Source organism: Suricata suricatta, chromosome 9 (genome assembly GCF_006229205.1).
Source record: "Suricata suricatta isolate VVHF042 chromosome 9, meerkat_22Aug2017_6uvM2_HiC, whole genome shotgun sequence".
NCBI classification, from domain to species: Eukaryota; Metazoa; Chordata; class Mammalia; order Carnivora; family Herpestidae; genus Suricata; species Suricata suricatta.
In genome coordinates this window covers 124,683,809-124,699,737 of record NC_043708.1, presented here as the reverse complement: position 1 = coordinate 124,699,737, position 15,929 = coordinate 124,683,809, and the positions used below count along the sequence as shown (strand labels likewise).

Below are 15,929 nucleotides of genomic sequence, written 5' to 3'. Positions count from 1 at the left end.
GAATTAATATTGTTAAAATATTCATATTATCTAAAGCAATATACAAATTCCATGCAGTCTTTCTCAAAATTCCAATGGCATTTTTTACAGAAATAGAACCCCCCCAAAAAATCCTAAAATTTGTGTGGAACCATAAGAGACCCTAAATATACAAAAAAATTCTTGAGAAAGAAAAGCAAAGTGAATGCATCATGATTTTTGATTTCAAATTCTATTACAAAGCTATAGCAATTGAAAGAGTAGGATATTGGCATAAAAACAGACACATAGATTAATGAGCAGAATAGAAAACCCAGAAATAAACCCACACATATATTGTCAATTAATTTATGACACAGGAGCTAAGAATATAAAATAGGGGATGGACATTTCCTTCAATGAATGGTGTTGGGAAAATTGGACAACCACATGCGAAAAAATAAAAGTAGGTCATTAAATTACATCGTACACAAAAATTAACTCAAAATAGATTAAAGGCTTGAATGTAAGACCTTAAACCATAAAACTCCTAGAAGAACACATAGGCATTAAGTTCATTGACATCAGTCTTGGTGATGATTTTTTAATCTGACACTAAAAGCAAAAGCAAGAAAAGCAAAAATAGACAAGTGGAACTACATCAAACTAAGATGACTCAGCAGAGCAAAGAAAATCATCAACAAAATAAAAAACAATCCCTACTGAATAAGAGAAGATATTAGCAAACCATATATCTGATAAGGGGCTAATATCCAAAATATATAAAAAGCTACTACAATTGAACAGCAGAAAAAACAATTCAATGAAGAAAATAGGCAGAAGAACTGAATAGACATTTTTCTAAAGAAGGCATACAGATGGCCAATAGGCGCATGAAAAGATGCTCTACTCATCAATAATCATGGAAATGCAAATCAAATTTACAATGAGATCTCACCTCACATCTGTTAGAATGGCTATTATCAAAAAGACTCGACATGACAAGTGTTGGCAAGGATGTGGAGCAAAAAGAAGCCTCATTCACTGTTTCTGGGAATGTCACCTGGTGCATCCACTATGGAAAACAGCATAGAGCTGCCTCAAAAAAACAAAGATAGAATTACTATCTGATCCGGCAATGCCACTACTGGGTATTTATTCAAAGAAAATGAAGACACTGATTTGAAAAGATATCTGCATGTCCATACTCATGGCAGCAGTATTTACAATAGCCAAGATATAGAAACAACCTAGTGTCCATTTGACTGACGACTAAAGAAAATGTGGCATATATATTTGAGTACTTGTATATTTGTATTTGTGTATATATGCAGAGATGTGTGTGCATATGTATATGTGTGTGTTTATATATTTGTGTATATATATACATGTGTGTATCATAATATGTATACTATAATCTATAGTTTACACATATAGAAACACATACACACACAAAGGAATATTTTTGATGGTGACAAATTTATATTTGGATTTAGTCAGCTGAACTCAGTTTAGATGATCCCAATGTTGTTGGCAACATCCAAAGCATTGCAGTCAGGAGCCAAACATATACAGACGTCTCTCCATTGGGCCTGACCAGGGTGTTGACCTTGGCCATGTCAGTGTCACAGAGCTTCTTCACAGCCTGTTTGATCTGGTGCCTGTTGGCTTTGACATCCATGAGGAGCACAAGTGTGTTGTCGTCTTCCATCTTCTTCATTCCTGACTTGGTAGTCAGCGGGAACTTGATAATGGCATAGTGGTTAAGCTTCTCTCTGCTGGGGGCACTCTTTTGAGAGTATTTGGGCTGCCTTTGGAGACGCAGTGTCTTGGGCCATGAGAATGTAGGTGAGGCGCAGATCTAATATTTTTGTGGCTCTGGATGCCTTTCAGCACTATTTCCTTGGCCTTCAAAGCCTTTACTTTGACTTCAGCTTTGGGAAGGGCAGACACTTCCATCTTCACTTTGACGTGATCTTTATAAAACGCCACATAATGGAATATTATACAGCCATAAACCATTTGTGAAAATATGTATAGATCTCAAGGGCTTTATGCTCTGTAAACTAAGTCAGACAGAGAAAGACAACTAACATGATTTCTCTTATAAGGAAAATCAAAAACCTAAGCTCATAGATAAGGAAAACAAATTGATAGTTCCCAGATGTGGGGATTGGGAGTGAAAGAAATTAGCATACCATTTTTGTTTTGTTTTGCTTTGTTTTTTAGTATAAATAAATCGAACTTAAAAGATGTAAACTATTCAGAAAAATTAAAAAGAGACATTTAAGTCATTTACTGAAAACTGTAAAATGTTACTGAGGGCTATTTAAAAGGATCCAACTGAATGCAGAAATATATTATTTTCCTTAATTAAAAAACTCAGTGTTGGGGCACCTGGGTGGCTCAGTCGGTTAAGCGTCTGATTTCAGCTCAGGTCATGATCTCTCGGTCTGAGAGTTCAAGCCCCACGTCAGGTTTTGTGCTGACAGCTCAGAGCCTGGAACCTGCTTCGGATTCTGTCTCTCTCTCTCTTTCTCTCTCTCTCTCTCTCTCTCTCTCTCTCTCTGTCCTTCCCCGACTCACACTCTGTCTCTTTCTCTCAAAATAATAAAGAAATTTAAAAAAAAAAACCTCAGTGTTTCCTCCAAAATGGTCTACATATTCAATATAAAATTAATCAAACTCTACTAGATTTTCCTTTCTCTGAAAAAAAAAAGTTCAAACTTTGACAAACTAGTTCTAAAATTTATATGGACACTCAAACCAACGAAAAGAGTTGTAATTTAAAAAAGATGATCACTGCATCTGGGTGGCTCAGTCAGTTGAGACTCTGAGTCTTGATTTCAGCTCAGGTCATGATCTTGCAGGTTGTAAGATAGAGCCCCAGGTCTGGCTCTGCACATGCCTGCTTGGGATTCTCTCTCTCTCCCTCTCTCTCCTCCCCTCCCCTGCTCATACTCTCTCTGTCTTTCAAAATAAATAAATACATAAATAAATAAAGAGGAATCAGATGTAAAATTTATACTACCTGATTTCAACACTATTGTGGTATTGATGAACAAACTCATATAAATAGAACAGAATACACAGTTTAGAAAAAGACTCACATGTATACATCCAATTGATACTTCACAATGGGGAATGTGAATTCTTTACAACAACTCACACAAAACCAACAGAACATCTCTGTGGGGGAAGGAAAGTGACCCCCACATCAATAACATGGTCCATTTTCAGTAAACTCTGAGTTTATGTGATGTAAAAGCAAGGGTGTATTAACTTTGGTGTGGTTATTTTCTTTGACATTACATGTCAAAAAGAAAAGAATAAAAGGGAGGGGAACCTTTGCAACTTTGGGGTAGGAAAAGATCTCTTAAAGGAAAAATCATTAAAAACTATATATGACTATTTTGAAATAAAAAGCACTTGTGTTTCTTTAAGGAAATAAAAACAAGACAGAATGATAGAAAAATGTTTGTAATACATACAGCAGATAAAGAACTTCTACCTAGAATACAAAAAGAACTCATAAAGTTCAATAATATTAAGGAATCTACCTCTGAAATCATTGTTGCATATTTACTAACTTGGATGTAAATTTAAAAAAATAAATTAAATTTAAAAAGGAAACACAATGTATACAAAAGCAAAATTTGAACACTCTTCACAAAGGTAGATACATCACCAAAAGATAGCAGTATATATCCATTACAAAAGTCCAAATTAAAAAAAAAAAAAACATCTTCCAAAAAGTATGTGGCTCAGTCCGTTCAGGATCCAACTCAATTTCAGCTCAAGTCATGATCTCTTGGTTTGTGGGTTCGAGCCCCGCATCAGCACAGAACCTGCTTGGGATTCTGTCTCCCTGTCTCACTGTCCCTCCCCTGCTTGCTCTCCATCTCTTTCTTTCAAAATAAATAGAAATATACAATGGCACAGTTACTTTGGAACATTCTTTACACTCCCTTAAAAAATTCAACATATACAAATTTCTAAGTATTTATCTAAGAAATTACTTTTGCTCCTAAATCTTTATCTAACAAAAGTGAGAGTATATGTCCATACAAGCACTTACATAGAAACATCCATAGCAGTGTTACTTTGAGGAGCCAAAGAGACTGGAGGTAACACAAAATGTCCATTCACAGGTGAACAGATAAAGAAAATAGAGCTTATGTGTAATATGAAATTCTACGTGAAATTAAAAAAAGAGCAAACGACCAACACACATTAAGCATCTTAAAACAATTATGCTGAGTAAGAGAAATGAGATATAAAAGTGTAAATACAGCATGTTTCCATTTACATTAAATTATTTTTTAAAATGCCAACTGTCTAGATTGACAAAAAAGCTGGCCACTGGTTTCCCAAGGACAGAGGGAGGAATCGACTGTAAAGGTGCAACAAGAAACTGCTTGCATTGGAAATTATTGGCGTCATGATTGTAGCCGTGGTTTTCACAGTTTGATATTTTTGTCAAAATGCGGTGCATTGTCAGTTTAAAGGGATGAATTTTATTGCACATAAATTGTATCTCAAAACTGGAAAGAAATGGTTTTTTTTCTTCTGCAAGGGGAACATGTTTTACCACATACTAAAATATTACAAATTATCTGTAAAGGAAACCATGTTTTTGATGTATGCATAAATTAACAGATGAATAGAGTAAGATATAAAATGCAGAATGAGACCAAATGGAAATTTGGCATATATAAAAGTGACATCTCAAAAATCAGTGGGAAAAATTAGACTTTGTAATAAATGATGTTAGGATCATGGATCACCATATGGAATATGCTAAAATTCGATCTGTTTTCACACTTTATAGCACGATACTTTCCAAATGGATCAGAGATTTTAAAAAGAGGCGGACAAATTCTTCTGTAAGCTCAGAAGGAGACATTTTCTAACTATGACTCAAAATTAGTACATAAGAAGGGAAAAAATTGTAAAATTGTCTATGATAAAGAAAACAACAAAATAAAAGAAAAACACTGAGAGCAAAGTAACAAGACAAATGTCAAACTTGAGGAAATATTTACAGTTTATGCCACTGATGAAAGATTTACATCCTTAGTATATACAGCCTTGTTGAAATAGAGACCAAAAAGACCAAGAACCTGAATGAAATATGGGCATGAGATATGAATTGCCAGTTCACAGAAATAGAAAACCAAGCAACTCTTAAATATATAAAAATATACCAAACTCACTCCTAAAATAAGAAATGTAAATTAAAACTACCTTGAAATACAATTTTTCACCTATTAGACTGGCAAAAACCCTCTGATTTGTTACAGAGGCTGTAAAAAAAAATAAGCACTCCATAACTGCTGAGGAGACATAAAATTAAAATACATAAAGTCAAAAAAATTAGTCAGGACAGTCATTGGGGAAATGATAGGGTGACCATACAATTCAGTCATCATGCTCCTAGGTATTTTTGCAAATGAACTGAAAACTCAAGTCCCTTAGAAAACCTGCCCATGGATGTTTATAGAAATGTATTCACAATCACCAAAACTTGAAAGCAACCAAGTTATCCTTTAGTAGGCAAATGGAAGAGCAAATGGGTACCTCCAGACAATGAATGTTATCCAGTGAGAAGAAGAAATGAGCTACCAAGTCACAAAAAGACATGGAGGAACCTTAAATGCATGCTGCCTAGGGAAAGAACCCAATAGAAAAAGGCTACTGACGGTATGAATTCCAGCTATGTGGCATTCTGGGAAAAGACAATAATAAGATCAATGGCTGTCAGGAGTTGGATATAAGGGATGGATGGGTGAATCAATGGAGCACAAGAGATTTTTAGGGCAGTGAAACTATTCAGTGATAATGCAATCATAGACATATGTCACGATACGTTTGCCAAAATGGTGGAACTGTAGAACACAGAGTCAGCTCTAGTGTAAACTATGAACATTAGTTAATAATAATAATAATGTATCAATATTAAGTCATCAATGGTAACAGATACACCACACTAATGCAAGACATTACTAATAGGGAAAGTGAGGGAGGTGAAGGAGCTATGTGGGAACTCTATTGTCTGTACATTTTATATTAAATGGTGTTTTTTAAAAAACATATTTTTAGGTACCTTAGGCTACATAATTAATAAATAATTAATTAATTAGGCTGACTAATTAATAGATGCTTTGGAATGAACAATGGGTAAAGTCAGGAACAGGAGGCGGAGCATTGTGGCAGAAGTGAGGAAGCTGGAAGGCAGTGTGCAGTGTTTGCACGGCCAGGATAAGCCTCATGGGGAAGGCCAGACTTGAACCTTGTTGAGGGAGCTGTGGGGTGCATTTCAGAGGCAAGAGTGGGAGAGAGAGAGAGAGAAGAAGTAGCTGAAGGCAAGGATCCAGGGTAAGAGGGCCTAGCAAAGAGTGAGGAGGCCAGGGTCACTGGAGTAGCCCATTGTATGGATCTGGAGATCACACAACTCACAACTTACAGTTTGGTCAGAGAGAAACAGGAGAGGTCTATGTTGAGCCGGTCCTGTGCCTGGGAGAGAGGCCCTCAGTGTACACCCACGCCTGGGACAGAGGCCCTCAGTGTACACCCACATCTGGGAGAGAGGCCCTCAGTGCACACCCACATCTGGGAGAGAGGCCCTCAGTGCACACCCACGCCTGGGACAGAGGTCCTCAGTGCACACCCACATCTGGGAGAGAGGCCCTCAGTGCACACCCACGCCTGGGAGAGAGGCCCTCCGTGCACACCCACGCCTGGGACAGAGGCCCTCCGTGTACACCCACGCCTGGGACAGAGGTCCTCCGTGTACACCCACGCCTGGGACAGGGGTCCTCCGTGTACACCATGTGATGGGGACAGCCGAGACATCAAGCAGCAGGATGGGTCGAGCTCTGTATTGTCCCAAACAGCTTTTCTCATACACCATTAGGAGTTTTTGTCTTCTTCCTCCAACCTGCAGGCCACGTGTTTTCACTTTATTTCTTGCCAAACTCAGAACCCTGTTATTAAACTAAAGGAGATAAGGGGACACCTAGGTGGCTTAGTCCATTAAGCGTCTGACTTCGGCTTCAGTCTTAATCTCACAGTTTGTGAGTTCAAATCCCACACTGGGTCCTCTGCTGTCAACACAGAACCTGCTTCAGATCTTCTGTCCCCTTCTCTCTCTGCCCCTCTCTCACCACTCTCTAATAAATCGACATTAAAAACAATTTAAACTAAAGGAGATAAATTATTGTTGTCGTTCTTGCTGTTGTTGTTGTTGTTGCTTAGTGTTCACTTATTTATTTTGAGAAAAAGAGAGAGAGAACCCCAAGCAGTCATGGGGCTCCAGCTAACAACCCTAGGATCATGATCTGAGCTGAAATCAAGAGTCAGAGGCTTAACCAATTGAGCGACTCAGGGCCTCTTGAGATAAGTTGTTTTTAACCAGAAACCCTTCTTTAGGAGAAAAGGAGTAAAAATTTTAGCTCTGGGCTGCCACTCAGGCCGCAGGGAAGATAACTGTTTTCAGGCACAAGCGAGTATAGAACAAGACAGAGTTAGGCGGACAAATAGGGCCTTTTTAGTGTTTCACTTAAGTGTCTCCTGAGTATTCTGGATGATGGATGGCAGAGTTCTTTCCCTGGTGAGAGCAGGGCAGGTGCACCTTGGAAGGCATTTGGATTGGCAAATGCCATGACGTGTGCCAAACGTTTAAAATAGGCCCTGGGTGTAAACAAAACACCAACATAAGTCTGCCTGCTTGAAAATGGCATCATCCCAATTTCGGTTTCTACCCCAGCTCCACTCATTTAAAGACATAACTTAGAGGTATGTAATTTCTTTTCCACACTAGAAAATAATCATTATTTCTGAATAGCGTTGAGGGGAAGGCTCAGTAAGTCAGTGCATGCAAAATGCTTAACACAGTGCCTGGCATGGGATGCATGCTCAAGGTTAGCCTGAAAATGAACCTATGGACAGTGATCTGGGCATCAGCTCATCTTTACCAACACCAGTGAACAATAATGGAGAAAGGCTTCCACAAAGTCAGGAGGGGCTTTATAGCGCTTTTTAAAGAGTGATTCCCAAATTGCTGTCCTGGTAACTATAGTGTCCCAGGAAATGTTAATCATTGTTCCATGGGCAAATATACTTGAGTAAAAATCAGCCAAAACAATAAAAAAAAATGGCTTTTTGTGATGAGCATACCGTGTTGTACAGACCTGTCCAATCACTACATTGTATACCTGAAACTAATGTAACGTCGTGTATTAATTATACTTTAATTTAAAAAAAACAGGCTTCTGGGGCACCTGGGTGGCTTAGTTGGTTAAGTGTCCGACTTTGGCTCAAGTCATGATCTCACGGTTTGTGAGTTCAAGCCCCGCATTGGGCTCTGTGCTGACAGCTCAGAACCTGGAGCCTGCTTCGAATTCTGTGTCTCTCTCACTCTCTGCTCCTCTCCAGCTCACTCTATCTCTCTCTCTCTCAAAAACAAATAAACACTAAAAAAAAAATAAATTAAAAAAATAAAAAAACAGGCTTCTTCCTTTTTGGAGGATTTAAATACGTTAGTGTTGAAGACAACATGGACTAACACGGCTTGGCCTGAATTTCAGAAGGAGAACTCTGGGAGCATTAGGACAGGTGCCTGGAAGGTCAAGAGACCAGACCCAGAAAGGAGAAATGATGTAGACTGCGGGGATGAACACAAAGTCATGGGCATAGTGACACCAAAAAGTTCGTGTCCAGTGACATGTCAGGGGTGCAAGCAAGGCAGAAAGCAGAGAGTTTCCATTTTCTTTGCAATGTGGTGGTAAAATTTGAGATGAAGAACACGTAAGAAAGGAAAAAGATCATGAAAAATAAGAAGAAAGAGAAGAGGCGAAGTCCTTGCCTTGAGTTCCTAATATGTGCCAGAGATGATTAGATGTCCATTTATTTTGTCCTCCCATTTCCAAAAGGTAGATATTTACCATCTCCCCTTTCTAGAAGAGAAAACTATACCTCACCGAAATTAATAACTTGCCTATATCCTGGAAGCTAGTGAAGGGCAGATGACTTTCAAATCCACACCCTTCCATCCACTACAACCCTCCGCTTGTGGGTTTACTCAAAACATGGCAGCTTTTTGTCGAAACTACCAGAGAAGGAAAAAAAAAAAAACCTAAGAAAAAGTCCATCCTTTTTTATTGAGCCACCTTAACTTTGGAGAATCAACCAGAAATGTTGCTCCGATGATTGTCAAATGCTCTCTGAGTGCAGCTGACTGCTTGGGGCAGGGGGGACCTAGCTGTGCTTCTGAGGGGAAGCTATCCCCCTAAAAAAGGTGTTGTCTGCTACGGACCCCTGGGAGCTCCACAGGACTCCGAAGTACCCAATAATATAGCTGGTTTGGACCACTGCTCTTTGATGATCCAGCCTGTGAAACAACAACACGTTTGAAAACTGGATATATTTTGTCAGACAAAGTACCAATTGGGAGTTTCTAATCCAGATGGCCTGCTCTGCCTGAACCCACCTAATGACCCTCTAGGACAGAGCAGAATACTTCCCACCCACTGTGTGAGGTATTTATGCGGACCAGTTCATTCAAATGACATTATTGAATTTCGATACATCTGTATAGCGCATGTGAATACCATGCCCTCCCCACCCCACCCCGCTGAACAACAGTACATTCATCTGACCCTTTGCTTTTCAAATTTGCATTCCCGAAATCCTAGGGTGTGAAGGTGAGCACAAATGTGTAAGGGCCTCACCTTCAGGCCTCACGCCCACTCTCTAAGGAGATGCTCTTGGGTGGTTTTGCTTCCTAACGCTGAGTACCACTTTCCCCTTTGGTGCAATGAGAATCACATGACAGTTCAGAGAGCTGCTGTAGAAATGAATGAAAATCACCTCACTAGCATTGAGCAAAACAGGACTTACTTCCCACCCAAAACTTAAATTACCGCAGCGGATGAAAAGGAGGCTGATGATTACTCAGGGAGCCAAATGCCCGCACAGCGGCAACAGCAGTAAGAGGACAGGACCTGAATCCACTATCCTGGGGGTCTGGCCACACCTGCTGCCCCCCTTCTTGCCATAAGCACCATTGGGGAGGGACAATTAAATCATAATGTCAAAATGCATTTGTCTGTGTCACAACCCTCATGTAATAGAACATAATGTAAATGTAAATTACACAGCTTGCTTTGGTGGAGAAGACCAAAGGCATTGGGGGCACTCCTGAGTAATTAACAGCTAATGCCATCCAAGCAAGACACACACAAACCCTACCTTCGTCAGCATTTATGGCCACTCGGAGGGCACCCCCTTTATGTAAACATAAAAGGATAATTACTGCAGGGGGAAATGGAGCAGGTATTGTTTATCACAGGGGTGAGGACGAGTGGGGTATGGAACGCACAAAGCAGCCCGGGCAGCTACTTCAAAGCGGGAAACCCGAGGCTCGGCCACTCCAAACTCCTCCCGTGCCCAGGACGCATCAGTAGCCAGTGGACACACGCAGCAAGGAAGTTGCTGGGGCTTATTTATGGAGGCTTTCCCTCTTCTTCAAACCCAAACAAAAGAGAAGTCACAGCATTGACTGCCTTCATCAATAGCATATGGAATAAATTATGCCTAATGACAGGCTGTAAGCCGCCTGGCCACGACCGGGCGCGAGGCTGCGCTTAGTGGAGTGGCGTTTGCCAGCCCAGCGGCTGGTTCCTGGAGTCCTCTGTAAGCGCCCTGATGAATCGGGGAGTGGAGAGAGCAAGGCTGGCTAATTGAAAGGGGGGAGCACTCTGCAAACATCATTACATGAAATGTGAGAAGTGTGACGTGGCAGGAAGCAGGCAGCACCTGGTGTCAGCTGCTAATTGTGTTGTTTGAAGGCATGTTAGACCCACGCTCGCGAACTCAGCCGCGCTCTCTTGCCTGGCAGGCGCCTAGTCCTCTGACTCAGGGCTCAGATTACAGGGAGGGACCGGTTGGGTGGCAGCAGGGTCCTCCAGGTCTCAGGTTTCATTTAAATCAACGCATGCACAGATGACAGGCCTTTGCAGGGCTGGGGCAGGAGTCCTGGGTTTTGGGGGGAGGGGTTGTTGTTTTGGTTTGGTTTTTGTTTTGGGGCGGGGTTTGTCACTTACATACAGATGTCTGGGTAAAAGAGGAAAAGTGAATTCAAGGAGTATATTGGATTTCAGTAGGTTTGGGGAGACAATTAAAATCATAAAAGAAGAAAGGAGGGAGGGAAGGAGGGAGAGAGGAAATAGGAAGGGCTGGAGGAAAAGACATAAAAAGGGGGGAGTGTGCCTGGTGACCTCAGTGTGAAGAGCATGCAACTCTTGATCTGGAGGTCCTGAGTTAGAACCCTACATGGGGTCTACAGATTATTTAAATAAAACTTTTTAAAATAGGGGGAAGAGTGCCTGGGTGGCTGAGTCCCTTAAGCACTGACTCTTGATTTCAGCTTAGATCATGAGCTGATTCAAAGGTTCTGGTTCAAGCCCCACATCAGGCCCTGAGCTGACAGTTCAGAGCCTGCTTTGGATCCTCTCTTTTCCTCTCTCTCCGCCCCTCCCCTGCTTGCACTCTCTGTCTCTCAAAATAAATAAACTGAAAACAAAATAGGGGAAGATGAGGCAAGAAAACAATTGAACAAATAATAACCTGTATACAAGAAACATTTTTGTATTTGCGTATTTTTAAATTAGAGACAGTTTTCTGTAAGATGTGGTGGCACCAGAGACGGCCCTCTTGCGTGGTTGGTTACTATTTTTCCACACAGGTAAGGGAAATAAAGACAAACTTCCCCAGTAGAAATTAATCCTATTTTCAGGAAACATTTGTCCTCGATGTCCTAATATTCCATTTATTCCAAACCCTAATCTAATATGCACCTGCCCCTGTTTATTTAGGGTTCCTTCCTGAAATATTAGCCTTCAGTCCAAAATTTATATTGACAGAGAATATTATCAGATTCAGAAGGCAAATGAATGAAATGAGATATTACATGTAGTCTTTAATTAGTAACAGCTCATAATCAGTGACAGACATACTGTAATAAACTAACAAAAGTCAAAAGGATTTTTAAAAGGATCAAATCTTACATGAAGAAGAACTGACATTCTTGGCTGTTCCTCATTTTCTTATAATTAGTGTCATGGAAATGTTTTTTAAAAAGCCTATAAATTCCGGTGACTTATTTTGGGGCTGGAGTCTAAGATACATAGTTAAATCTAAAGCAATTTCAATGGATGTGATAGATCATATAATTCAAAGATGGGGGTTGGAAGTGAGGCAGCTCAAATCTGCAGTTCCATTTACAATAATTTATAAGCTGTGTGACTATAAGCATATAACTAAACCTCTCTGAGATTCAAGGTCTTCATTTTCAAGTATCAAAAGTAATGTCTATCCTGTAAGGGAGACTGAGGACCAGAGAAAAGATGTATAAAGAGCTGAGCACAATGCCTTGCATACAATCAACATTCAGGCATTTGCGTTTTAAATTAAAGGTCCTAAGAGTTTTTAGAAGGAAACTGGTGGATATCTTCTACGTTTTAATTAGACATATTAAAAAATACCCCCCAAAGTACCAAATGCATTAATATATTCTTCTAAGCTTCAAGCAGAAAATATAAATGACAGACAATATCTCTCCTTTGCCTCAAGATAATGTAAATTCTGTAAGCAGACAGGAGACTTACCCCAGAGTGGATCTGTATCGAGTGCTTATCCCCAGGGATATACTGTATACGTAACTCGATGCTTCTGTTACTGTTGTAATTGGGGACCAGGAAAGCCATCCATCCTTCCCTGGAAGGAGAGCCAAGGCTCTCTGCAATGTCAATGAGGTAGGATCAGAATGACATTTCCAGCATAATGTTAGCCAATTAGATGTTGGAGAAATATATGCACTGCTCCGATCCACCTGTCATGTGTCTAGGGTTCCTAATAGGGAACAGGAGGAGGTCACCAAGATGAAAAGCAAAAATCAGGGGAGGGGAATGTGAATGTAAAGGCAAGATTGGCCAAAAGCAGTGGCACTCAGGAAGAAAGTCCCAAAGAAAGTGGCCTTTGAGTTTTGACGGAGGAGAGCTGCAGTGATTGCCTAGGCTGTGCGTCAGGGTCCCCCTTTTTGGAGAGAATTTTATGGATGCCTTACTGGCAGCTTAATGAAGAAAGCTGCTAATCATCTCGGAGTCAACACGAGGTGCTAAAACTAGCCCCTTCCTTTGCTGCCACCAAAAAAAAAAAAAAAAAAGCCTACATTCTCCCAATGAGGTTTTTCAAAAATGAATTACGCCATTAAGTGCCAAGAAGAAAATTAGCTATGAGCTTTTAAATTTAAAATGATCCCCTTTTTAATTCTAAAACAGTGGCACTTAACTGCTATTGATCCTGCTGAGACACATTAGGGAACAGGGTCACCATAACTGTTAATATTCACTGCTTAGTAAAAGAGCATCAAAGGACATTTTAATGTCACAGACTTTCTCGGGGAGTTTTTAAAGAAGGTTTGAATCAGCCAGCCTATGAAAGAAAAGGACATGAGGTAGACAAATGTAGAAACAAATGTGATAGCAATTTTCTGCTAATCAAATCATAACTCAAGATTGATTTTTTGGCAAAAGTTTATGTCATATAGATTTCCAAGGCTGGTCGACATTTAAAAGTCAGAGTATATATTTTCTATAGACTGGGACTTTTTAGATGATCATCCAATGGGGAATTTTGTTTATTTTTTAACTCATAAATGTAAGAGAGGGCCTCCCTTCTGGGGAAGACCACTTGTGCATACTTCAGAAGGAAGGCCGCTGAATGTCCATGGCATTTTATTCAAAACTCCATCCCTTTTACATTTTTGGGAACATTTATTGGGTTAGACAATAAACCACAGATGAATGTTCAGTTTCTTAAAGGTAGAAATTACATTTTTAGAACATATTCAGGAGAGGTTTATTCCTTTCCGATAGTGAATTTGAAAATACTGAATTTGTGGCATTGTCGACTAGTAGAATGCTAAATTTTACCAAGATACAAAGCTGAACAAGGTGCTTGCTGTTAAAATTAAAACCTCTTATCCCAAAGCCCTAAGAGAAATGTTAAAAAGGTAAATTTAATGTAGCATTGAACTTTTTAAAAAATCTTGTGTTAATATTTTTTTCTGCCCAGATTGTATCATTACTTCTTCCCAATGCACATTTCTTACTGTGCCAATAGACTCCTGCTAAAATAGTACTATCATTTTTTTGGGCCCCTTGTTCAAAATATAATGTAATTGTCTACAAAGACATTTTTTAGGGTGTAAAAATGGATTGGCAGTAGGATTGCCAAATTTTACAGGAATTACTACCTTGAAAGGGAATTAACAAAAAGAAATGAATGGTTTCCTTGGGTGGCTTAAATTTTTATTGTTTAGGGGCACCTGGGTGGCTTAGTCGGTTAAGCCTCCAACTTCAGCTCAGGTCAGATCTCACATTCGTGGGTTCCTGACAGCTCAGAGCCTGGCGCCTGCTTCCAGTTCTGTGTCTCCTTCTCTCTCTGCCCCTCCCCCTCTCATGCTCTGTCTCTCTCTCTGTATCAAAAATAAATAAAACATTTTTAAAATCTTTTTTGTTTAAAAGAAGGTATTTCATTCTCTACGGCATCATTGAGGTGTCCCCAGAGCAGCTGGGAACAGGTGGAAAACCACTGGCCTACAGAATGTACAGATTTGTGGCCCACATATTTACCAAATGCATACTGGCTGGGATTTCACACTGGAAACTGAAGAGATTCCTCCAGTAATGAAGGGTCAAAACCTTAAGGATAGACAGAAAGAAAGTGGGATACGCTGATGTGAAAAAATGCCCTAACAGAGTTCAGATCAAAACACAATGAGAATGCAAAGGATGTGCATCTAGATGGGATTTGAGGGGTAAGCAGTCCCAAGGGCATGATTCAGGGACTAGAATTTGGGGGATGAATTGATATTGGACAGGTGTAGACTTAGTCTTTGGGCAATGAAGACAGTGGGGAATGAACAGAAAAGGCAAATGTGGCACTGACCTTGAGCATGTAAATGGCACCAAGGCAGCAAGGGAGACAGAGTCAAGCCATATAATGTTAAGGAGTATGACTTTTATTCTTTAAAACAATGGAAGAGCTCATAGATAAATTCTCAGCAGGTGAATCACATGACCAGATTTGTTATTAGTGTCACTAGTTACTTTTCCAGCAACATGGAGAAGGAACTGGAACAGACAAACAAGGCTAGAGGCACAGACCACAATTGGAAGGCTGTATGAAATGATAAGTACTTAACTAGGGAAGAAGTCTTTGGGATGGAAAAAAACATGGTCTGAGTGATTAACTGGAAATAGAAAGAAAGGAGGAGGTGGGTGCCTTGAGGGTTTCTTGGATCTCTGGCTTGGATGATTATGTGAATGATGTAGCATCCTACCATTTACTGTATTAGGTTACTGAATGATTCTACCATCTGCTGAAATACTGAAGAAAGAGGCCACTGAAGATGCATGATGAGCCTCCTTTGGCCATGTGGAGGGTATCATCAAAGTGGAGTTGTCCGCCAGACAATTGACTTTGTAGATCTGGAGTTCAGGAAAGAGCTTAAAGTTCTAGCTAGATTGTCCAATATGAATTCTTAACCCTAGAGGTCCTCAGATGGGCCTCTGAGCCCTCTAAAGTACTTGCAAATATATGCGCATACATAGGAGGAAATGCATTATATACAACAAATTCTCAAAGAGATCAAAATCTTCAAAGAACCATCTGTATAAATAGTAGAAGAGCCGAGTGTGGAACTCTGAGCATTATCAATATTTAAGAAAATGGAGTTGCTTAGATGATATGTGCACAAACTGTCCCCATTTCTGTTTCCAAATCCATGCTGTTTTACCAAATTCCTCTACTCCAAATAAATAGCTCTACTGTTACCTAAGGCACCCACATTCTTTCTTGTGCCTAAACTTCTCCCTCTTGAGTACCTGTCAATTTTCTCAGCCTAT

At 40.0% G+C, this 15,929-nt stretch overlaps 1 pseudogene; it reads right to left on the bottom strand.

Annotated features, from left to right (window-relative positions):
* Positions 1–1,435: 1,435 nt before the first annotated feature.
* LOC115302380 lies at positions 1,436–1,980 on the bottom strand (annotated as a pseudogene).
* Positions 1,981–15,929: the final 13,949 nt, after the last annotated feature.